The sequence below is a fragment of the Bombus flavifrons genome, chromosome 3 (genome assembly GCF_040668555.2).
Source record: "Bombus flavifrons isolate JBK064 chromosome 3, iyBomFlav1_principal, whole genome shotgun sequence".
NCBI classification, from domain to species: Eukaryota; Metazoa; Arthropoda; class Insecta; order Hymenoptera; family Apidae; genus Bombus; species Bombus flavifrons.
In genome coordinates, this window is record NC_138444.1 from 6,192,279 (window position 1) to 6,217,912 (window position 25,634).

The 25,634-nt window shown below is 38.3% G+C and overlaps 1 long non-coding RNA gene across 1 annotated transcript; it reads right to left on the bottom strand.

Moving 5' to 3' along the window:
• Window positions 1-20,504: 20,504 nt before the first annotated feature.
• On the bottom strand, window positions 20,505-24,784 carry LOC138178142 (uncharacterized). Its single transcript, XR_011172610.1, has 5 exons — window positions 24,679-24,784; window positions 24,258-24,587; window positions 23,804-23,920; window positions 20,702-21,075; window positions 20,505-20,614 (listed from the first exon to the last, which is right to left on the bottom strand). It is a non-coding gene; the product is annotated as an uncharacterized LOC138178142 (long non-coding RNA).
• Window positions 24,785-25,634: the final 850 nt, after the last annotated feature.

Below are 25,634 nucleotides of genomic sequence, written 5' to 3' on the forward strand. Positions count from 1 at the left end.
AGGAATCGTTAATCGGTTAAGATTTAGAGATTTTTGTTGCTGTGATGTGATACCGAAAATTGGGACACTCCTTAGAGTTATTGCTCATTACGGTGAAACATGGTATAAGAGGTACTCGAGTGCCGCTCCCACTGACGAGTAACCTTTGGTAGGGGGCGGCGACCACCAATCCTTCCTTCCCGACATCATCGTCACCGAATAACGCTTCGCTAAGAACACTTTCTACATTTATCACACATAACATTCGTAGACATTTATATTCTTCAAAGATTGTTGGAAAGAAATAGTGATATTTTAATTGATAACCCAGTATTAAGCGATATTTGAATTGTTAACTCAGTGTGAATATCATTCAAACCACCCCTATCATTTTAACCGAAATAGGCGATCGGCTGATTCGTGGCGTCGATTACCGTATCGAGCCGAGAAATTGCGATTGTCATTGACGCGTTATATCGTGAACGCGTCTCTCCGCGAATACGGTCGAAAAAAATACATTAAATAACAAAGAAATTGCTTTATATTTATATGTATATATCGAAGAAACTAGGTGGAATTCAAATTTTATTTAATGTAGACCAACCTAATATAACATTAACACGTTGAATGCCACGAAAGATTCACAAGATTTAGCGGTGGTGCCACGATGAACTCTTTATTATGCGATACATATAATGTTGAAATATTACCTACAAGAGATATACAGGCTGGTTGGTAACTGGCGGTACAAGCGGAAAGGGGGTGATTCTACGCGAAAAAGGAAGTCGAAAATATAGAATAAAAATACTTTTTTTATATTCCTTTTTTAATTTTTTTTTAAATCTACAGTGAGATCCGTTATAACGAGACATGATAAAGTGCATGCGTACCGAGCGACAATTCAAAGTCGATTTTCTCGAAAACAAAGCCTCAAACGAAAAATTTTTATTCTATATTTTCGACATCTTTTTTCGCATAGAATCACCCCCTTTCCGCTTTTACCAACGCAGTTACCAACCACCCTGTATATAGAATGGGCGAGTACTGTTTACTAATATCTTCTACACGTTTCAACAATATATTCTCGACGTTTTGCTTACGACGAAATAACAAATGCGAATGGTTTGTTGAAATAAACGAAGACTTGTTATAATATGTCGCTACCAGCTGTCAGCAAGGCGCCACAGCGATCACCCGTGACCACCAATAAGATAAACGGTCTATTGAGGAAGAATGTTGTCATCATCAATTTATTATTATTTTGCCGTTATTTGCTTTGAATAATATAAATATTCCCATGAAGTCCCGAGCGAAACATGTGATTTCGACATTCAAAGTGTTCACAGTCAACGTGGGATGGGCTGGAAATTTCAGAAATGAAGATGTGATCACAAGAAAAGAAAGATTCTGGGCAATTTCATTAGAAAAATTTCCTGAAGACTTCAAATTCTATAATGTTGTTACGCGTTACTATACGTGTAGTTTAAAGATTTCAGAAATCGAACTGGTCGATACAATCGTACGTTTCATTCATCGTAAGTCGGAAAGATCATATCACGTGTCCCACAATTCCTATTAGAATGGACTGCACGCATGAGGTGGAATGAAAGTGATCCGGTTGTAACGAGGCAGGGATCGAAGACGAAGGTGAAAACGAAGGAACTGGGCCACTCTTCCCGCGTTGTAATTGGAAACCTTCTCGAAGATCATCCTATGTATCAACAGTCCATTGGATAACGGGGCGTTCTCTTCCGCTTATCGGATAATTACGGGGATGAATCGTCTCGTTGCCACGAATCGAACAGAAAAACCCTGGCTCATCCAGGAACAGCCAGCGTTTAGCGATGGGATTAAGTTCAATATATACGTAGAAATCCGAATCAGATCCAATAATCAAACTCCGCTTCATAGGGCTGGAGTAAGTAGACTGCGGAGTTTTATGTACTTCGTGCGAATCAGATATTTCTATGCGAAATTTCAAAATGCAAAAACGCACGGAACGTGAGCGAATTACAAACGAATAATATTTGTTTGATCGCTGCATAAGTTTAATATAATTAATAATAGACTATATAATTAACGTCATTAACGTTACTTAAGCGTGAACGAGCGCGACGCGAGATGCACAGACAGTTTCAACAATTTTAGAAATTGCTTTACAACGCGTCTATTGAATTTTGAAATCGCTTTTCGATAAAAGACGAAAAATATGATTCATCGTATTTCTCATCCGTGGTCTTCGTACAGAGTATAAGAGCTTCGCATCTAATCTCACTGTTCGAATCTACTTGCGAAATACTTGATGCCATCGCTACCGGTGTTCCTAGAGGAAAACGAAGGCACGAAAGAAGAAAGGGGAGTGGGACTGTACTGAGGGGATGAGAAAGAGAAGTCGTTACAAAAAGTCAGGTCGGATCAAGTCGAGGGGCTGCACACTTGTGAAAGGGGATGTAGGCGTTAGATTAGCGTGATCTCCAGTGATAACGTTCTTTTCTCCCTCTCTTTTCTTCTTTCTATCCATCGAACCGTTTTCCACGTTGCAAGGAGCCGTCACGACTCTCTCGTAGAGTCTGCCTATCCTCGCAGGCGAGCAGCATCTTAGCACGTTTCTAGCGTGCAATTACTGACCCCTTAACGAGGAGGGTTGCGGATGCAACTTTTGAAAATCTCCTATTAGAAATAACGGCCCCTCCGGCGTACGTGTCCCGAGCCGCTCGGCAAATTGGAATCTGCGCGATGAGAAGGGTGCACTTACGTTTTTCTGCCCCTCCATTGCAACCCCCTGTCGAGCGGCAGGCCTCCTCGAAGGGAATCGATTTGTGTACTGGCAGTTTCGTTAAGACGCGATTAAGCCAGCCGCTGTGTTTTCGCAACGAATTGTTTCCCCGGAGAGTTTCCCCGTGGGATTTCGCGTTTTTCCATGCTAATTTACCGACGACTGAGCGTAGATGTACTGACTAACGCGTGAAAATCATTGCAGTTCGTTCTGGGATTAAGAGATCTCTTTTGTGTTTGCTTTTGATCTGAAAAATGAAATGAAACGTCAAGATTTTAAGGCATTTTTTCTCAGGCTTTAGAAGTGTTTTAAAGATAATAATAGGCGACAAGTGAAATTTTATCGCGGTAGTTTTACGGTGTTTGAAAGTCGTGGCGTTGGTGTCCTGTTCCAGTACGAAATTACCCTGGAAACTCGAAGTCTTTCTATTCTGTATTTTTTAAATATGCAACAAATATCGGAAAATTCCCTCTCATTCTGTATATAACATATGTATAACATATTACGTCATTTACTTGAAGCTCATTTTCTAACGATTAAAAGCAACAAAACGCGAGTAACGCCATTAAATCGGCCATTGTGAAAGGTTAATGCTAGTCGTAATCACTTTCGGATTGTTACGCATCTCACTTTACCACTGTTTAGATGGCTGTCAATAAAGTTCATTTGTATTTGTCTAATTAACCGCAGCTGCATCGTCTATGACAATGCCGACTGTAATTACGACCGTGTGACTTTGCAACTGCGTCCACCTATGGCGATAGATCGATTTAGGAAATCGCGTATTGTCGCGACGAATATCCAATCGATTGTGTTTCGTCATGAAATCAGCATTACTCTCGCTTCTTTCATCAAAGTTTCATTGAAATACTCGAAGCAACACCTTTTAACCCTTAGAAGATGTCACCATCTTACTCTAACATTAACTACTCTAATATTAATTATTATACTCTAAATAATATTAGGTTGATGTATTATTAAATAATGTTTCATACAATAAAACATTCATTGCACATAGTTTCTTCAAAATATCTTACATTTCATCAAAATAATTTTCACGTCATTCAATATATTTTTTCAATGACTATTTTTCTTTGATCATTTCAAATTTGTAAGAATTATCAATTTTAGAAACTAAGAAGCTTCAGAACGGTCCTGTCGTAATTTCTTTGTTCATAAATTTCTTTAATTTATTTATGCATTAAAAATTACTTAGGTAGAACATGAAATATGCTTAACTTTTTCTAAATGCCACTTCTTTTTCAGAAACGAAAGAATTTGCTGGAAAATAGCGTTGCCCGTTATGAATTCCAACGTTTGTTACGAATGTATAAACGCTGTGATATGTTTATATTAAAAAGGAAAATAAAGAGCTCGAATAAAATAACGAACAGCGGATCTGTTTGTCAGAAGAAAGATATTTGTAATTAGTAAGCAAATCTCGTTACGCGGAAATAATTAAAGGGGATCGATGTAAATATTAAGGAAAGAGAAATTCTTTCAACTCGTTATTTACGTTATTCTCGGATTATATCTCGTTTTATAAAGATATTGAAATTCCTAACGAGTTAAAAAATTACAATTAAATTATTAAAATTAAAGATTTTACTAAAGTTCTTGACACTGTTCATATGATAACTAATCCATCGTCAGTCCCTTAGAAGAGTAACACAATTATTACAGGGGTCCGATACACCTGGCACAATATTCGAGCAAGTTCATATAATTTAAAAGTTTCCCCATTGATTTGACATCGTTGAGTTGTGTTCCTTCACAATCATTACAGAAAAAATACATGATTTTTCTAAAAAGTTCGTTTGATATAGAAAATTATGCTTAATTGCGAAGAAATATTATTTCTTTTACATTTAAACTAATAATTTTTAGTTGTCCAGAGTTTTTAATAAAATCTTGTTTATGTATATCGCGTGTTATTAGAAAAAAGATTAAAACAGGTTGTGAATTGTGAAAAACTTAAACTTAACTTAGACGATGCTATTGTACCTTCCCTCAACTCAAATCTCGACCATAAGATCACCAAAAACCGCATTAGATCCCCTCATAAAGCCTTTCATTTGATCGCATCCCATTCGCAGCCCATTTATAGAAAGAAAAATCGCTTTATCACGGCGTTTCGACGATAGTGGCTGACAATTTTCGAAAGTGAGTCTTTGACAATTGTGACGAGACGTGAAAACGGCGTTCGAGGTAAATGAAGAACATAGAAAATGCTGGAAGAAAAGAAGAGAATGGAAGATCTTAGTAATGGTCGTGGACCGAGGGTCAATTTAGACTTCAAAGGGTTCCCCGGTATAAAGGATATATAAAAAGGAGTCTCCGGTCTCGTATATCCAGAAGAGAATTCCATCTCGACGAGTTATTGGTGCCTATGATCTACGAACAAACTCGCTCCATTATTTCTCAATAAATTCTCAACACTTAAAAGACAGAGTTCTCTTGTTCCCAGAGGTCCCTTTCCTCGATCGTTTTGTCCAAGTCCGGCACGAAAGTTTCAAGTGGTTTTAAAGTGTCATCGCACACTCTCGCGCCATCGACTCGACTCGTTTCGTTCACCGTATCGATAAACTATAACGAGACAAATGGATGTGGGAGCAGTGCAAGCCTCTTCCTACACTTTCTCTCGGAGAAGATAGACTATACTCGTTTCTTCACCCACTTTCTCCCTTATACGTTCGGCTAAATTCTTTTTTCTTCTTCCGACACGGTCGCTTTTGTCTCTGCTTCTCCTATCGCGTGTCTTCTCATCGGTCTTTCCCAGAAAGAGAATCAAAGTTGCAACTGTATGTGGCCTCCATTTTCTCTTCATCCCTTATCCCCTGCCATTTCATCCTTCGGCAACGCGTACTCTACGCGAGAAGTCACCTTGACTCTTCGATAGATATAAATGAATTCCTTATTTTCGAAGATAGCGCCTTTTCCCTCCGAGAATACGTTTCTTCTAGTTTGCGTTATTGAATATCCAACTCGCTTTATCGTTAACGTGGTTTATGAGAATTACGTATCTCGCTATCACGAGGTCTATGGCCCGATTATTGGTTTCATTCTCGCTATGATTCTTCATTCTTTATATTTCGATCTTCCTGGGATTTTAACAAAACGAATATAATTTTTAGTATTCGAAGAAAATTTTTAGAAAATTGTTATAAAATCTATCATTCGGATTATATATAAATATATTATTGTTTCTTAGAATTGATGGTTTCTAATGTTTCGGAATCGTATTTTCTGATATATTGCACCAACGAAAAGAATATTAAACTACTAAGTGAAAGATAAAAATAGAATTACGTATACAATCACAAAACTACTAAGTGAAAGATAAAAAATAGAATTACGTATACAATTTTGAAACTAATGTAGAGTTTACGGATTGGTTGGCGGAACGAGGAGATCGATTATGCGATATATGCAGGTGATCAAAAGGAGTACGGATCAAGATCAAGTCCACCATCAGTCTCGGTGTATTTGATGTCCGAGAGATGGCGGCGCCAGTACCTCGACGAAGAAAGCAATCCAATTTTGTACTTTAGTAAAAGTAGAGAGATCTTCGTATAAAAGCTCCTTTTATGTGAAATCTGATACGTTTCAAGCAACAAGCATCTACTCATAAGATATTTTATGTTTCAATCCAAATCAAATTATGCGTTATATTAGGCATCTTTCTCTTTAAGTTGATTTCGCAATTGAATTAAAATTACTGGATATTGCAATTGTTTATTCCATGATATAATAAAATTACACTTACCTTTATTGAAAATAAACTACATAATTAGCTTTAATTCAACGGAAGTTAATGATATGCATCTAAATTTCTACATGAAAGAAGAGACTTATCGCAGGTCGTGTAACATCTGTCGAAGTGGGACTCGAATTTGACTAAAACTCCAACGACTTCGCAAGTTCACAAGTGCACATAGATCTGCTCATATCGGACTACCGGACAGCATGTTCTTTTTCCTGATCCAAACGCATCTCGTGTCCAATCTCATCCCGTACGATCCCTTGAGATGCGAACTGTATCTCCGGACATCTACGCGCGGCCGACTTTATCTGAATTCGGGCATGCAGGCTTCGATATAACGCAACGTTACGTTTCACGCTCTATCGACTGTCATTGCAGGTTCGACTTTTCGTGTTTCTATCTCATTAAATAACCAATAAACGCAAGGCATACATTTTTGAATTCGAAATACTAATTAAATACGTCCATTACAAACTTTACATTTAACTATTTTAGATTATTAGATTATTTAAACTACTTTTAATTTAATTGTGAGTTAAATACAATTCTATGTTTAAAGTGTTTCGTTACCGTGTTGCTACTCACTTGCTAAATCCTTACTTCATAAATCTATCAGAAACAAATTATCTTCGATGTTTTCTAAGAAAGAAAAACTAAATTATTTTTGTATATAATAGAATTCGTACGAATTAAACACCTAAATATAATATTTTATTTCGATACTGAGATAGTTACATCTTAGGATACTAAATCATCCACTGGGTGCAAACAAATTATAATTTTCCCTTGAATTTTGTATCCTATTATTGTAAACTTCGTAATTTAACGTTACAACATACTATAGAATGTATGAAATTTCATATTCCACTTTATATAAACAATTAAAATTCAAATTAGAAGTTCCATTGGTGCCCCAGGTTTCCCGGCAATGTTCACGGCCCTGAAACAATGGGCCTATATATCGTGCGGCACATGCGTGCGAAATCGTATTAATTTATCGCGGGGCAATTACAAGGAGCCATATATTAGGCAGCCAGCCTAGGAGCGTAGCCCTGGCAGACCTATGAGAGCCACGGAACCAGAGGAGAGGAACGTAACTATCCGACAGGGAGCGGTGGAAATTGGGGGGAGAAAGAGAAGGCAACGTGGGAGAGATGAGACGTAGACGCCAGGCGGAAGAAAGGGAAGGCGAGACCTGGGGACCAGAAAGAGACTCCGAGTTCATTTCGATTCGCGGGGTGCCTGCAGCGATAACGCATCTGTCGCCTTCTACCCCAACCTCTATTCCTACCATTGCCCCTAGAATACTGGATCCCTGATTTCTGTAACTGAAATGTACTGGTACCGTCTTTACTGTTCCACTTTGACTGAAAATTTTAAATTGGAGATTTGGTCTTCTCTTTGGCGTTCTTGTTTTTTCTCTTTTTTTCAATTTATTAAGTATACAACTTGTTCACGGATTAACATGTTCGAGATCGACGTAGTACAAGACTGCTTCTAATGTCTAAGTTATTTTTGCGATTATAATTTCTAGTTCGATAAATCGGGACGATCGGTTACATACAAGACATATGTACGAGTCAATGCAAAATATTCAGCTTAAAAACAACTGGACACCGAAACATTTAGTCGGATCGAAGTAGTTACAGAAATATGAAAAAGAATGTACTTAAACTTAGGTATGAGAATATTTGAATAAAAATGTCACATGCTACAAGTCAAACAAGTATCTATATATCAAATAAGATAACATTATTCATTCGGATTTTAAGCATTTTACGCGTTCATTCGCGTAATAATGCATAATGGTATTATTTGAGATAAGGTAAAGAGTCAAGTCATGAATTCTGGTCTGCAGGACAGAAAAATATTTCTATCCTTAAAATGAACTTGAACTTTATATCTGCGTATTACAACAACCAAGATTCTTCTTCATCGCTCTTCTTCTCCATTTTCTTCTTTTTCTCTTCTACTCACATCGATATCGAAAAGGAAGAGGAGAGAAACACCTGGCGGGCAGCCGCGAGCGGAATCCAGCGGCAGGCTGTTCGTTACGAGAACAATGAGAAAAGGCGTAATTTATGGTCGACCCGACGAGATTCGGTGACCGGGGGATGGGCTCGAGCAAACGTGAATTTAAATAGACTTTCTCGATTCGCGTGCAATTAACGGACTGAGAGTTCGACGGCGGGAATCGCGGATGCGAGGAAAGTGTCTGTAGAGTTTTATGGATTGGACCGTCGTGTAGTTTCGGGAGCCAAATGGTCTGCCCAGAGTGCATAATGGATCTAACGGATTATTTGTAAAGGTTACTAAATTTTCAGGTTAAAGGGTTCCAATGTGGAATCTTGAAAGCGGAGGATATATGCTCTCGTTCGTAAGCATTAGGGAACCTTTTTGTTTCATACAAGACGTGATAACATATATGTCGGAGACGAAAAGGACACCAGAACCCTCGCCGGAACCTCGGAAAAAGCTATGAACATGTAACGAAAGTACTGTTACTCGATCTAGTCGTATTTAATTTGCGATAAAACCTAGACCATCCGTCGTTCCTTCCCGGGAGCATGGCCTTCCTTTCGTGACACTGGGCAGTGAGGGGCGATATGTCCCTCCTCATGGCACTTGAAGCAAGTCACCTTCGACGGTGCGGCGGGTCGTTTTTCCCTTGGATTCCGTCTATCCTGCTCCTTCCTGGTTTGGATTTTCGCGTAACACTCCTTTTTCCTATGTCCGTAATCACCACAGCGGTAGCACCGAGCCCGAGGGGCTGACGGTCTGCTCCGTTTGGCTTCTGGTTCCGCCGGTGGATTATTAGACGCAGACACCGGTCTCTTCCTCGCGTAAGAGAGAGCCTTCATTTCCGTAAAAAATTGATCCTGGGTCAGGATATCACTCGTAAGTGCTATTCGTTCGACACGCTGGTCAAGCGAAACTAGTCGTTGGAGGACGATGGCATTGATTATTTCAGCGTTGCCTGGATCTCCCCATTTCGCCGACAGAAGAGAGCGAAGACGAATGCCGAAAGTCCCAGTGGTTTCGTCCTTCAGTGGTTGTTCGTTGGATATCTTAATTAGCAATGAGGTTGCCGTCTCCGTGGTGCCATAACGTACACGAAAATGGTCCACGAACCCTTTCCAAGTAAGACCGTTGACTGGAATATGCGTAAACCACTGTACTGCTGTGCCCTCTAAAGCGCGACTTATAACAAGGTACAGATCGTCGTCCCGTAGAGACCTTTTTTCCATGATCACGCTAGCGATCGCGCACCACGCAGCCGGGTCGGCCCCCACGGCTTCGGGGTTAAAACGTGGTAACACCAAACTCACAGGTTCCGCACTTGGCACTTGCTCCTTCGGCTTTTGCGTTAGCGTTTTAATCATCTCTTGCATGATGGCCACCTGCTCTTGTAGCGCTTTAAGCGGTTCTGATCCCAATTCTGATTTCGGAGAATGACCCATGCTAGGGCCGGGGGCGTTTGGTGAGCCTCCTTTGGAGTCGGCCATCATGACCTTATCCCGCGTACTTGAACTCATATTCCGTGAGCAAGCACTCCAGACGCGACAATCAAAGACGGTGACTACACTCGCGATAATCGAATTGGTATCCCTATGTCCCTAACGAATCCGCGACCAACGGGATGCACTTACTCGGATCAGAAGGCGCGACTACCTTCGTAGGCGAGCTCTCCAGAATGAATGAATCTCGTCTCAATCATGCCACCGAGGGCAACTCTGATGCGGGTGTCTCCCAGGACACGAAATCATCGGACTCGTCCAGGATAGCCCTCGTTCTCGAAGTGAGGGAAGTTGACGTCGCTGTCTATTGGTCAACTTGAGACAAAGACTACTTGTCCGTTAGAAGCATCTTAATTACCAAAAAAACCCAGGTTTTATAGCCGGTCCTAGGCTAACTGGACTTGTGCTGTGTACGTGCCTCAATATCTAATATTCCTTGTCCGAAGGAACCGTTAGCGTGTTTTACTGCCGGGTACCTCTATGGGTATCCTTTTAATGAGGGTCATACTATCGCTCCATGCCTTTTTTTCTAAATCGCACGCCCGTCCCGTTGGCCGCGGCTACGTTCGGCGACGGATGGTCGCCTTGGGTCTAGGTTTTATTATCGCAAATTAAATACGACTAGATCGAGTAACAGTACTTTATTTAATTACTTTCGTTACATGTTCATAGCTTTTTCCGAGGTTCCGGCGAGGGTTCTGGTGTCCTTTTCGTCTCCGACATATATATATTTTGCCTATATATATAGACAAAATGACTAATCCATCGCGATTTTACCTGTAAACCTAACGACTTCGAGGTCAGGTAAAAAACGTCTGGAAGGGACTAGCCGGAAGGGCACGATGGACAGACGAAACCCAACGGCTGGTAGGGAGAATCAGCAACGTAGAAGGACAGTTCATCATCAGACATTGTACCATACAGTCGAAAGACTTCACTCCCAACAAGATCTTACCACCGTCGTGCATCACATCGCACGTTACGTTTATGCAAGTTCAACACAGTGCTGGATAACTCTAACACTCGATACATCAAACCTCCTCCACCTTGAACGTTAATTCATTTGAGGTACGCGATATCGACAGATCGGTTTGACTTGACCGGTTGCTGTTTACTCGATAATTCGCAACACAAGGTAACCGGGGAAAAATTTGTCAAAATTATTTGTAAGAGTGATGAAAGTTTCAATTGCAAAGGATGATAGAACAGAATCACACATAAATTTTACACGAACAAATTTATATTGTACAAGCCAATATTTGGAAAAATTAGCTTCAATAATATAAAAAATTAAAATTCTGTACTTCTGTTAAATGAACTGATTAGATTATGGAGGTTTTATTTCAGCTTAACGAGGTATAAAATCATAAAACTTGATTGACAATGGTACGTTCTGGCCGCATGAACGCCTATGCTTTTTACCAATTTCATCATACGAGGGAGAATTCATTATTTAACGAAGAGATCGATGTTAATGTTTATGTAGGATGTAAATTTGCGTATGAATCCGATAATAGATACCGCATCCATAAGTTACATTCACATAGGCGTGTGTCACATATGGTAGCTACAACTAAACTATTATTTTTAATTTATGTTCTCAATTTACCGACTAACGAAGCTCAACGCCGGGGCACCGGAATAATTAATGCTAAACCGGCTGCTCTCGTAAAATTATCTGGCCGATAATTTTTGTTGAAACTCGCCATTAAAGCGTGTGTACGCAGATAATCACCCCTGTTTACGCACACGTGTCCCTCTCATTTTCTTTATCAAGCTTAATGATGTTAATTTCCGCGCAGCTTGGCCCAACATTTTTCTTTTCGCTAACCTGCCATGCGTTGCTCGCTACCTTCCCGTATCGAATATGCCTTTTTCCTTTTCTATCACCGTTAAATGAAATATGGGATATATATGTGTAGTTTTATGTACTCAATCTCAACAATCTCTTGTTCCCTTTCGTCAACAATACGATTCACTCGATAGGATCCTGGTGGCGTACAATTTTATTCTCTATCTGTTTATCTCCGTTTCCGTGGAGATTCCGTAGGATGTTCCTGGAGCCGGTGGTATTCCAATTTCCAGGGACGATGTATCTTCCCAGTTGGCTGGTTGCACTCACGGGCAAGAACGTCGGCTTGCCAACTGGAAGTTCATTAACGAACTAAATTACCGTATCCGTTACTTTTATCGTGCCACCGCGAACGTATAGTACAGCCTCCAACCCGGGAAATCGTTTCTGACGATATTTGGCTCTGTACACGGTTTGCCGGGTTAACTGCTGCAAACAGAATTTCCGAATATCCCCCTCCCCCCATTCTACTGAAGCACAGAGGAGCACGACTCTGCAACAATAATTTTCTACTCTGCATAAGATCTTGCTCGCTCTATGCACATCCTATCATTCTAATTCATCAGTTTTAGAATATATAATAAGCCAAATGAATCGTTAAAACGTTTCAGATTTTTTCAATAGTATAAAATATCACGTGTTACTTATTTTATTCCCAGGCAATTTACCAAAATTGAAAGCTCGGGAGCGAAGCGTCCGCGTCAACGAAACATCAGCAAAAGTTTCCAATCTTTACGATCTCCCAATAATCTCGACAAATATCCCAAAACGATGCCGTGATCGAGTATCCCGAAATTAACGACACGTGATCGTTCGAAAATATTCGCATAGCTGCCTGGCAATCGGAAATGGTATTAAGATTCATTTATGTGCTCGGCTAATGAGATTAACAGCGAGGGGCAGGGCGTTAAAAAGTCGCAGATTAATGTGTTAATGAACCGGGTATCGTGTGTTTGCGCGGCTATTCTATTATCTCGTTGGAATTTCGTCGCTTTTAACGTTTTATCAATGACGATGACGCCACGTGCGTGGTCGCGCGCGCGCGCTCGCGTTTACGTTGTCCGCGCATATGTTCGCCGTTGGTTGGCCAATAAATAGCGATAATGCCGCGGCATTATAGCAATAAACGGAAAATATAAATACAAATTTAGCGAGAGGCCGAAAGTGAGCCGATATTGCGAGCAAGTAGTGGTGGATGGCCAATGAAGAGGGGATGGGGGTTGAACAGGAAACCGGCTTATTATAAATTGATCTAATCTATATGCATTAAAAGCGTGTTTCGATACGCACACCTAGCCACGCGGCTGCAACCGATATCGCATTTTGATAATGCGCCGGGATATTCAAATTAGGCGAGTTTATCAGATTTAGCGGAGTGTCGCCACGGGATCGAACCGATATACCCGCAGAGATTCCACAGCGTTTGCTATCTTATCCTGCGAGACTTTTCCGCGATTCCCCGAACAATTCTAATTACCAACGTTTACATGTTCGCCTGAAAGGCTCGAAGCGGTCAGTTATCGGTTTTAGTGTTGGGGCTATTGGCAGTTTCTGGTGTTTTATCGGAGATTGTTTCATTGCAAAGAGCAGTAGTGGAAAATGATGGAAAATATTTATAAAACGTCATTCTATCGGATCCAAGGATATGCGAAAGCGCAGCTATTTATTGCAAATTATTGTAAGTTGTAAAAAGAAGTAGTTGAAATGGAGAGTGTAGGAAGCGAAAAATTGGAAATAGTTAACTTCGTAACAAATGTATAAAATGTAAAACTTCGAACGCTATTTTGTAAATCGCGGAGGAGAAAAAACTGATATTTGTGATTTCGATAGATTTGGTTTGCTGGATTCTACTGTTAACTTTCTCATTATATGCAAATATTGCCCATAGCAAAATACAATAAATAACAACAAATGTTACACCGTAAGTTTGAAAATATGGAAAATAAGTTTGTCTGTGATTTAAGGATTTTCGTCAGAATGTTACAAAATACATTTCACTACCTGGAATTCCAAACAATGGTGTAGTCAGACGCACATTAAGAGAAAGCCCGAAGGTAATTGACGAACTGCGTGTAATGTTCTACGGAAACGGGGGATGTCTGTGTAAATGACTCACAAATTGCTATCTGAAATGCAAATAAATTCATTCGTTTCTGCGTGTGGTTACAGGGGAACAATAAAGAGGCTGCAATAAAGTTGGAAGGGAAAGTGAACGAGAAAGGCGGAGGGGAAAGAAAGTAACGATATTTGTAATAAAAATGTAAATATACGATAAAAATAAAACCATTAACTAAATGTAACTCCTTACGACATTCAGATTATTTAAATTGCGTGTCATTTTGATAATTTGAAGTTTTATTCTTATCAAACTATAATAAATATTTCACGATGATAAGTGTAACAGACAAAATGTGTCCGTAAAATAAATTAATTTATTCTTCCAATTACGTAAACAATCATTTCTGCCAAGCATTGCAACAAAATATTTAAAACACTTTTGTATATTTATGCTACCGCTCGGAAGTTTTAAGACGATTATTATATTTGCTTCAAGATTAGAAAAGATTAAGTATCTAATTATTCAAATTTACGAAGGAATTTAGCTCGATATTTTATATTTCAAAAAGCCACCCAACGTTTAACGTGCTAACATATTAAAATTTATATTATGAGATATATATAATACATTCAACTTTTAAAGTGTAATCGCGGGCCTCTCGTGTCTGATATATTTTTCACTGGATAATGTGTATACATATGTCATATATACAAAAAGATCTAAATTTGCATAGATATCGGCAGTCAAAAGTAATCATTTAATTTAATTGAAACAGTAATCATCGATGTATTTAAAGGTATGTTAACTTTTTCGGAGACTGTAGCTACAAGAAGGCGCGATTTTATGGGGACTTGCGGCGTGGTGCGCGCGTGCGCCACCCCTATATAGCGTTGGCGAGTAGAAGACAAGGGATAGCGCCGACAACCGACCGGCACAGAGGATTATCCGACAAGTCGTGGCCGGATAGGGCCATAAATTATGACGGGAATTTGTTCGTTCGCTCTATAATTCCCTAAGAGTGGAGTGCATGAAAAGAAAAAAAAAAAGAGAGGGAGAACGACCAGCCTCCAAGTAATCGGACGATCAGTCTCCTCACGAAAATTGTAGTTGTTTCTCCTCTAATACCGACTCGCATTACGGTCATTGAATCCTGTTGTAACAACATAAAGACGTTATTAAAATGTTTAAAGTGAGAGAAGCAGTTAAACCTATAATTTACAATATAATTTTGTGCTAAAACAATTAGTTCTAATTTGTACATATTGTAGTGTATATATCGTGGATGCATTTAACAGATTGTCATTCAATTTTTCATCGTAGGCAAATAATAACGAAGATTGAAAGGATAGACGATACCGATTTGTTGGAATTTACAGAGGATTAAAATCTTCACTTGGACAGTGATACGGTTTCTCTTTGAGACTTTAAATCGATCGGTCTACCCCAAAGCCAACCTCGCAGATTGGAGGCTCACCGCGTAGACATTGTGCGGAGACGAATGAATCACCGGGGATTATCGCATTCAAAATTCGTTTACGCCACCTTTTCTCGGACGCGAGACGCCTCGTAGGTAATTTTATAAAGGGATTCAATTGGCTTTACATCCGACCGGTGAAATATGAGTCTGTGCCGCGTGAAATAAGACCCGATTGGATTGAAAGAGTATCTTACCACCACTAGCTGTCTACTTATATGTATGTATACACCACCGTCTCCTCTTCCAACTTCCTGCCCTTGCTGTTAATATTGTATCGAAATCTCCGCTGTGTAATCTATGGGATGTCTCTTTGCAGTTATTACTGCGTTACGAACAAATTTCACTACATATCTCTTATTCGCTGCAACAATTGCAGGCCTGGAATTTAGTTCATCCAATATTCAACAAACTGAATAAATTTTCGGTAGAATTTGCTTAGATTGGTGACGGATTTAGTTGATTAAATTTGATAAACACAGTCCTTATTAATGTCCTATAGCGTTACAAACAAGTCTCGGTATATGTGCCGTTCAGAAGCACAACCCCATCAATTCAAATCAATCAACCCCATCGATTCAAAAGTACAGAAGAGCGATGTTACTACAAACATTCTTTCTTATCTTATTTGTGATCCTTTTACGATAAATGAACTTATGGAGGTAAGAAAATTGCCCTTTAAGAATTCGATTGAATGTGTATTTATATTATAGAATTACGGAATTTTTGCAAAAAGTGATGTTGGTCGGTTTGACTTTCGTAATATACTGATCTTTATCGAGATGCGGTAAATGAATCGAAAAATCATAGCTGGTCCATACAGAAAGCATATTGAAATAGTCATTCCTATTTAATTACAGATGAATTCCCGATGGGTTGGTCGGATAGGGTTCGAAAAGAAAGGTACATCAAGAGGAACCATGTCGAAAACGAATCGATACCTCGACGGGATTTTAATAGCTACAAAGGATGTACGAAGGCTCCCTTGGGAACCGGGACTCGCGTTCGACACAGAACGATATGTTTACCTCGGTAAAAAAAGGTGCTTGTCATTCGTATTTCATTGAACGTTACAAAGTCGACGCCGGTTCTTTCATCGCGGACAGTCGTCGATGATTTACCTTTGTTATTAATTTTTAATTAACGAGTCTGACACCGGCGATAGAAAGGGTACACGCACGATACGACGAGAAACACGTGGAACAAAACGACGCAGCGTACTTCTCAATGGAGTCGAGAAGAAAGGGGTTAGATTAGGTTGGGGCTCGACACAATGATTTCATGCACTGTCGTATTTGAGCAACGTGTTAATTATCGGACTGCTTTCGTGGAAGCATTTCAAGTCGAATTTTTACCTCGCGGTAAAATTCTATGTTACTTTTGGAGATGTTATATTTTATAAAAGCCAAAGATATATCATAGAGACATTAAAGTGTTCATATGTAAATATAAAATATAATATATGAATACACATTTCGATAAACGATTATTGAATTTGATTAATTAATTTATTATCACTGACTGTGACGATATTAAATGAAATATAAGATCAAATAAAATGTAAAAGGTATGAAATACATATGGTTAAACATATTCAACGATTGAACTATCGTTCTCTTGTTATACGACTCATAATGTGAAATTTATAAATGAAATCGACAAACGTAATAACGTAGAATTACGAAATAAAAAATGAATAGAATAACGAAACACGTTCCATTTTACATAAAATTATGTTAGTATAGGATTCGTCGTGTAACGATGTAAAACAAGGTAAACGGAATCAAGTGAATTCCATATCACCGATGGTGGTATTAATAATCAACCGTGATCGGCATCGAAATTTGCATAGAATTTAACGGCAACCATGTACGAAAAGAAAATGGCGACTATCCGTGTATAGAAGGAAACGAGGTAGTAACGAATAATCTCGATGCACACGGTCTCATACATATTTATTCGCGACTTGTGTACACGATGAAAGCACCAACGATCCATATGCATGTGACGACCGAACCGCATATTCGAGGTGCAGGATAGCCTTGTAAAGGGCCTCGTTCACGGTCTAAAAGCGCAATCAGTTCCTTCTTCATCGATTAATTCCTGCATTATACGTAAGACGCAATTTGACCACTTCGAAATCAGTTCCAAATTATCAACGAAGATAATTCTCCGCGAATGTTTAATTCTTACATTATTTTATAACAGATTTTATTATGTATTCCTCTTTCTGTAAGTACTGTAATGTTTATGAATGGGAATGTATGCAATATTCGGTATACTTTAACGACTTATTAACTAGATAACGTACTTATGATTCTTTGTAATTTTATCGCATTTCAACTTTGCGCTGAAGAAATGTTTGAATGTCAATAAAACGCACCGCACTGTTAAAAACACGATCGAAACTCGAAGCACTGCATATCATCTAACAACCATTGCGAGAATGTAAAACTTAAAATTATTGCACTGTATATTCTTCATAGAAACATCAGGAAATATGCGTGTGTAATAATTACAGTTTACTGATAATTAAAAATGTATTTGTTTTTCTGTTCTGAAAGTGTTAAATTGGAGTTTCTAAACGGATGAAGAATATACATCATTACACAGCCGTGACAGTGGGAAAAAGTTTGGAAAATCAGATTCAACGGTTTCAAAGCATTGACAGATTAGCAGCGATCGAGGTGCATAATGTGTTCGTTAAAGCTTTCATTTACTATCGACGAAACGTTTCGTTTCCGTAACTATTCGCCACACGTTCCGGACTGGCGGCAGTTTAAAACTCGAAACGGCACTTTAATCGAGCGTTCTTTTCGCGCAGACAGTTTCCTGCCGGTGCGCCATTCACCAGGCCAGAAAATCGTCGGATCGTTCTACGAACTTCACTCTTTTTCGTTCCCAGCGCCTTACGAATTCGTGGATAAGTCGCTGATATATCGACGATCGAACCGCAGATGGAAAACGTCTTACGAGTAATTTATTCCCGGCTAAGGAAACAGCCGGAAGGGAGAAAGCTCGCCAAATCCCGCCATTGTTTCGCTTTCCAGTGATTTTTTAACCAACGGCTGTGTTATTTGAGCGTGAAATGATGATGGAAGTTCTGCAGGAACAGATGTTTAAACTCGTAAATGAAGAAATTTTATGTGAATTGTGAATGTGTGACAAGTGTGACGATTAAAAAGATTTCACTCATGAAATTGAATACAAAACAAGACTTGTCATACTGTTCGAAATACATAGAAAATATTGTTTTCTTTTTATTCCTATTACACATAACAAATACATTTTTTTGTAAGAAATGAATAAAAACATTTGAAAAATGAATAAAATCAAAATGTCTGCCACCAATATTATGAATTATCTCTGCAATGGACTAGAATTCGTAAAGTATTATATTCCTTGTATTATAAAATAAATGATAAATAAATAATGTGCTATAAGATGAAGATTCTATAAAGATTAAAGAATTAATGCCTCGTAACGATTGCAAAATGAAATTTTATGTAACGATAGAATGACCTGATATTCCCTCTGGTTGGAATTAATTAAATTTTGTGAATGGTGTTAAGGAAACGCATACGCGGAGGAAATTATGTAATCTTAGGTGTCGAGGTAATTTCGTTCCTTCCATTGGTATTGGAAATCCAGTGATTTCAAAGGAAACAGGTACGTTCTGGCGTTGTCGGATCGAGCTTTCATCGGTGTTGATGTTTCTCGCTTTTACTTCGCGATTCGGACGATATGTAAATACCTTTTACGCAAATGAAAACTGCATACAGGCACACGTGGTGGTGTAAGTCGCAGCGAGCAGCGCGCATATATCAAAAATACGAGGGTCATGAAGGACGAAAGGCTAATATGGAAAATTAAAAAGGAGCTTTCCCCGACTGGTTCGCCAAATTACTAGATTTCCCATTTCAGGATATCCATCGCAGAAATTGCCACCATGCAAATGTATAAGTTGGCACGATGCATCGTCTATAATAATTTTATCTACTTTTTAGAATGTTTTGTACGATTTTACGGGATAAATATAATTTTGTGCCGTATTATTTAAAAAGAAGTTGTATTTATTAAAACAAAATTCCATTCGCGTTTCTTCAAATATTACAGAGACTATTTCATTAAAATTCATATGTTAGAAATATTTTTGTCACTAAAAACGAAAGAGAGTTCGATTTGCTTTTATTCAGATGTTTCCGGAATTGTTTCATGAAAAAGCTATTGATTCCAATCAAATTTCAGGATTCACGTATTAGATAAATTTTTGTTATTTCCTAAAGAAAGAAACAAGAAGACAGAAAGAATTCGATCTCTTTCATTGTAAATGGCTAAGTTTGTACAATATTCTCTAACGAGACACTTTCGTAAGTCAGTGAATCGAAAATAATCATTGCATTACACGTAACGACCTGCGTGCGACGGGTTTCACTCTCACCGTCTGCTCCCCGCTTTCTGGGCCACGAATCCTGGCGTCGTTACAATGTTATATGGAGGTAATGACCTCCAGGTCCGCTATTAACATGAAAATGCTTGTCATACACGGTGATAAATAATGCATCGGCGTCAAAGACCCTGCTACTTTTCTCCCCCTTCATATTTCGTCCCCATCTTTCCATTGCAGGGAACAACCGATAGCTCGTTGCTGCAACGCCTGCATACAATGCCCGAAACCCTCCAAACCAGTCACATTTTTGATTCGTTCTTTTAGAAAAGAGGCAAGACAATACCTTTCGTTTTACAAAAGAATATACATAGCCTGGCGGAAGTATTCGAACACTTACAGATACCTTTTATCGATATATTATGTGTGTTATACTCCATTTTAAAATTTCATTTGCATCGTTACGAGACTCGACTCGTCGAGAAACAAATCTCAAAATATATCTAAAAATTAAAATATCCACATACTAGAAGCGTATATCTCGCAGAATTGACAAAAATATTTAAACAATCAATTATCTGTTGAATTAATAAACCCCATGTTCAGCATCACATTTGGCATATATTATACAGTTAAGATACCTATTCATGCTATATACTAATGCTTTACTAAATAGGCTGAATACATCGTGTCACAAAACTGTTCTTTTATCAAAACATGAAAAGGAGTTGAAGATAGCATTTAGCGAATGTTGTATTTTAACGTGTGATGAAACGATGGATATTCGTAGAACCTACGAAAGAAGGCTGAAAACCGATCTCGTGAGACGATCCTGTGCCATTTTCCAAGGGAACAATGCCAAAAGAGTTGATTGATCCTGCGGCAATACCAACCGGTTTCACGGTGAATTCCTGTTCACGTGACGACGACCATGCACTCTTTGCTGCGTCCCATATGTCAGCCTGGAAGTCCGGGCCTTTGGTCATCAACGAGTACAAAATTCGAAGACCAGCATTTTTCCAAATAGTCCGTTTATTGGCCACTTTTTCCGGATGACGCGTCAAACGCGATCATCCGGCAATTGATCGATTCTCTGCCAGCATAACTGATCCTTTTGGTTCCTGTATGTGTATATACGATTCCTGTTCGTAATTGGTTCCATTTCGAATATAATACACTTTGTATACTTTTACTTCATATTTAATACATTTCTTACTTTGTTCTGCGTATTTGATATATCCTTGACGCTTTTTCTTTATAACGTTCCCTAAAATCATGAGCTGTGATATTATATACAAAGTACACATAAATAGAAGCATGACTGATGATATAGTTAAATGGTTTTGATAAAAAATAATCGAAGGTAACGAATATTGCAATTTAAGAGGAAGATCATTAAATACAGAAATATTAAAATAGCCCACACTGGTACTAATTCTTGAAATATCTGTGTGGACGTTGTCAACGTTCAATGGGCCATATGATCATTGGTAGAATTTGTATAGAGAGAGTATTTTGCGTCCAGTCGGTAGGAATTATTCGTTCGGGTTGGCCATTCGTCTTCGTTGGTTGAAACGAAGTTGCGGAAACTGCAGCACGCAGCTACTATTTTTCAGCGGATAAACAGGTAGAAATTTTGCGTGGACTCGCGAGTACGGTCTGGCCGGAGTTTAAAAATTCATAAGGGAGTTCGCGCGAAGATACGAAACAATGGGGCATCGTATGAATTTTAGAAGAGTGGCGAATTTGAGACACGGTGCTGGAACATTTTATCCAGTAGAAAAGCACAATCCGGTAACCGTGCTTTATCTCCTGGCGCTCGGTAAATTTTAAGGATTATCTTCTGAAATAAATAGTTCGTGGAAGCGAAGATGCACACGCTGTTGACGTAACCGGTCGACATATCGGTCGTGTATAGGGTGACAGAAAAAATCGTTATCCATTATCATTATAATTCCTCTATATATACCTTAAAAATGTTTATTAAGTAGTAATTATTAGAATTATAAATATATACAGTATAGTGTATATATATAATTTATATTTATAACTATGTATATTGTAATAAATATGAAAATCCTATAATTTGATATTTGAGTCACTCAGAGACCATACTGATCAACTCCGTAAATTGAAAAGCAGGGAATAACGATTACAAATAATGCTTTTTAAACTTTATCTTAGAATTTGCGATTATTTATACTAATAAACTGCTGAAAATTACGTATCTTTATGAATTCTATCATGTAAAAGTGGAGTTAATCTGTTTGGCTTCTAAGGGAGCATTTAATTACCACATCTATTCAAATAAGTAGTTTCAGATTTTCTGTTTTATAATTATTAGAAGTATGCAAGTGCTTATATAGTTGTATACATGGATAAAATTACACGCGACTTATTTCGCGTTTTTCATTCGTTGGAGAAAAGAGATCAACATCGCCACGTTCCGGGTGAATCATTTTTCTCTCACCCCATATATATCTCGAAGGGACAAGCGTTCTCCGTGGCTGTGTATTTGCAGGTCCACCGCGTGTGCACGCGCGACAACGCCAGTAAAAATAACACGATAACCTCGCAGATGTCACCTGCCAGAACACTCGCGCGCTCCGACAACTGCATCTGGGCAATGAAAAAAAACACATATAAAAAAAAAATAAAAAATAAAAAATGGCCCACTTATGAAAAAATCCTCGACACGGTTGTCTCTCTGTCTTCCTCCTTCGAGCTTCATTGCGATTTTTAATTAGCGATTATCGAACTCCAGGTGTCACTGACATACCTCGTGACTTCGATCGAAATTCGATTGCATCTCGCTATCGAATATACCGCGCGATGACCTGTACGCATGAGTTATAACTTTAATTATATAATAAATCCTTCAATTTCGAGTGATAACGCGCATTGCACGGGCTTCGTTACGCAACAGTCCGCGAAACTGATTGCCTCGATGGCAATTTCCACTTAATTCATGGAAACTGGACATTGTGGTTTCGCGAGAAACTTGCGAATCTCATTGATTCTTTTAGAGAAGTAAAATGTAGTAATTTGGAGCGTTACTATATTATATACGGTTGAACATTGTATTCTTAAGATTGATTAATTAATAACGCAATAAATGTACTATCTCTAATATCAATTATCGACTAGAAATCGAAATTATCAATAATTGCCAAAAAAAAAATTCCTTTATGCAGTCTAAGAAGTATTTATGCGCGTGGTCCTGAAAGACTCAATTCTTATTAGAATTTTTAATTATACTGTTAAATATCATAGTAGGTAAATTCTTATTAAAACTTTTAATTAACTTTGCACGTATAATTATAAATTATATTTACTATGAACAAATCAACGAACCTAAACACTATAATAATAATAACAATAATCCTATGGTGACCTTTGTAAAAAGAATTTATCATTAGAAAAGTAGCAATCGACGAAACATTAAATAAGAAGAAATCGAAATCTCAGACAATCCAGCGTCCAACATTCCATTCCACATGAACACTTTTCGAATCTCAGCGCACGAATCTGAAAATTGCCACCGCCCTAGAAAAAAAAACAAACAAAAGAAACGAGTCAATAACGAGAGAAAGGATTAAAGAAACAGAAAAAGAAGGATGATGAAAAAAGAGACTTTGTCGCGATTTCCCAAGCGGTGTACGCGCACCTGCTCTGCCAGTCGCTCCATTTCTCGCGAACACACGATGTAGATCGTTCTCAAAGATTTTGCCGCCTTCAAACATGCTACTTACCTTCTCTACCTGCTGGAGAGCTTCGTACGAACACCTGATTGTTTCATGCATATGTCGCGAGCAGTATTCGTGTGGTTGTATTCGCGCGTATCGTCGCATGATCGTGACCTGATCGTACCGTGTCTCGGATGACCAGGTGGTCTCCAGATGTCGGCAATTTTGATAAAGAGGATGATGAACGTGAATTATGATCGTCAAAGATGATGAAAGACGAGATTGTAAGAAGTTGCGTGAGGCACGTACCTTGTGACATTCCTCTGACGTATTGTTCTGTTTTACGTATAACGTACAGGTCGGAAAATAGTGGCGTCCGGATTTATATGTATCACTGAGATTAAACGATGAAGAATTGTTCGGTTGCTGGAATTATAAATGATGGTAAAAAGTTATAAGATAGAGGAGTATGATAGACCAGATAGACATTTTTTAAAGTAAAGTCACTTGGTAATTAACGATAAAATGACCTTTCATATAATAATCGAGCCACGACTTTGCTTCCGAGCAATTATTAATTAGAAAAAGGAAGAAGTATGAACGATATAACAATATCATTGTAAACTCGCTCACGACGAGAATGTCGTAACTGCGGATTGACAGATGCAAATCCCTTCGCGCACTCGCGACAGCTATTACGTGATTTCACGATGTACGATCGCATTACTATGCAAGATCGAAGATGCGTCTAATCGATAATCACCGGTCACGTTCACCTGATGAAAGCACTGGAGCGCGATCGGTTGAAACGCACGTGACCAATTCACGCAGAGACGTGTGCCGATATAACACTCTAGCGCCGTAAATCAAGACAGTTCCACCGGATCTATTCACGTTGTTTTCTTTAATCTATCTTCCACCTAACACCATGGGTGTTTAATACATTTATGTACATTTGAGACATTTACCGATCGGGCAATTACAGTACGTGCGTTCTTTCTTTGCAGACATATGAAAAACTCGTACATAACTGTATGCTTAAGACTCTAGGACGTTCTAAAAATTCTAGACATTTTAATTTATGGGACAAATTCTGCAACCAAAATTGTATTTATTAAATACCTCCATTATGAACATAAAAATACAAGGTTCCATTTTAAAGAATTAACTTAACTTTGACATACCTCTCGTTACTACATTTACGGAAAGATTATTACTATCGTTTAATGTCCTACATATCAACCAACTTTTCTAAGAATATTTTTTCCGATAACTTCAATTCACTTTTATTAAAAATGAATTAACGACAAATGAAATAACTGAAAAATAATGTAACTGCAATGATAAAAGGAATTAAATGAATATAGTACAGACCCAAAAACCTAGTTTCTCTCCTCCAAATATGTATCACTGCGCAAAAGCAGAAACACGACAAAAACAGGAACACGATTGATTCTTCTATTTGAGTATTCTTCTACATCTTTTTTCGATCGTTCCTGTGAATCGTTATTGTTGGTTACACCTGTAAATCAGGCCCTCGAGGCAGTTACCACCCACGGGATTCGTGGGCAGAACACGCGCGGTCAGATCTACAGATTATACGGACGACTGGTATCTTGTTGCTTTCCTTCCCTCTCCTCTCACGTGTTTCACCTACGCCGTACCCTTTGCCTCTGATTCCTCTTGCATACTGTGTTTATGTACACTTTCATTCAGAAGTTTTGGCAGACTTGCAGAAAATAGACCTAAAAATTATTATAAAACTATTAAAACCTATAAGAATGATTAAATCTTGTTTCAAATCATATTATATTATGATAAATATCGAATACATTAAAAATATAATAGAATAGAAAAATATAATAGTGGTAACACATATTAATAAAATCTTTAAAGCATATTAATAACGATTATGTATCGTTCCTTACAGGATTATTCTTTTAGTGTTAATAATAATTGATAAATTCGTCGATGATCTAGGTCAATCATCACGTTTTGTAATCAAATGTTCCTATACTTGTGAAAGGAACTGTACATACATGTACAGGACAGACGGTAACATTGGTTATTGTGATCAATCTGAAACAACCTTCCTGCATAGCTTGCAATAAGCCAGCGTATAGAAGTTTTGGTTTTCGTA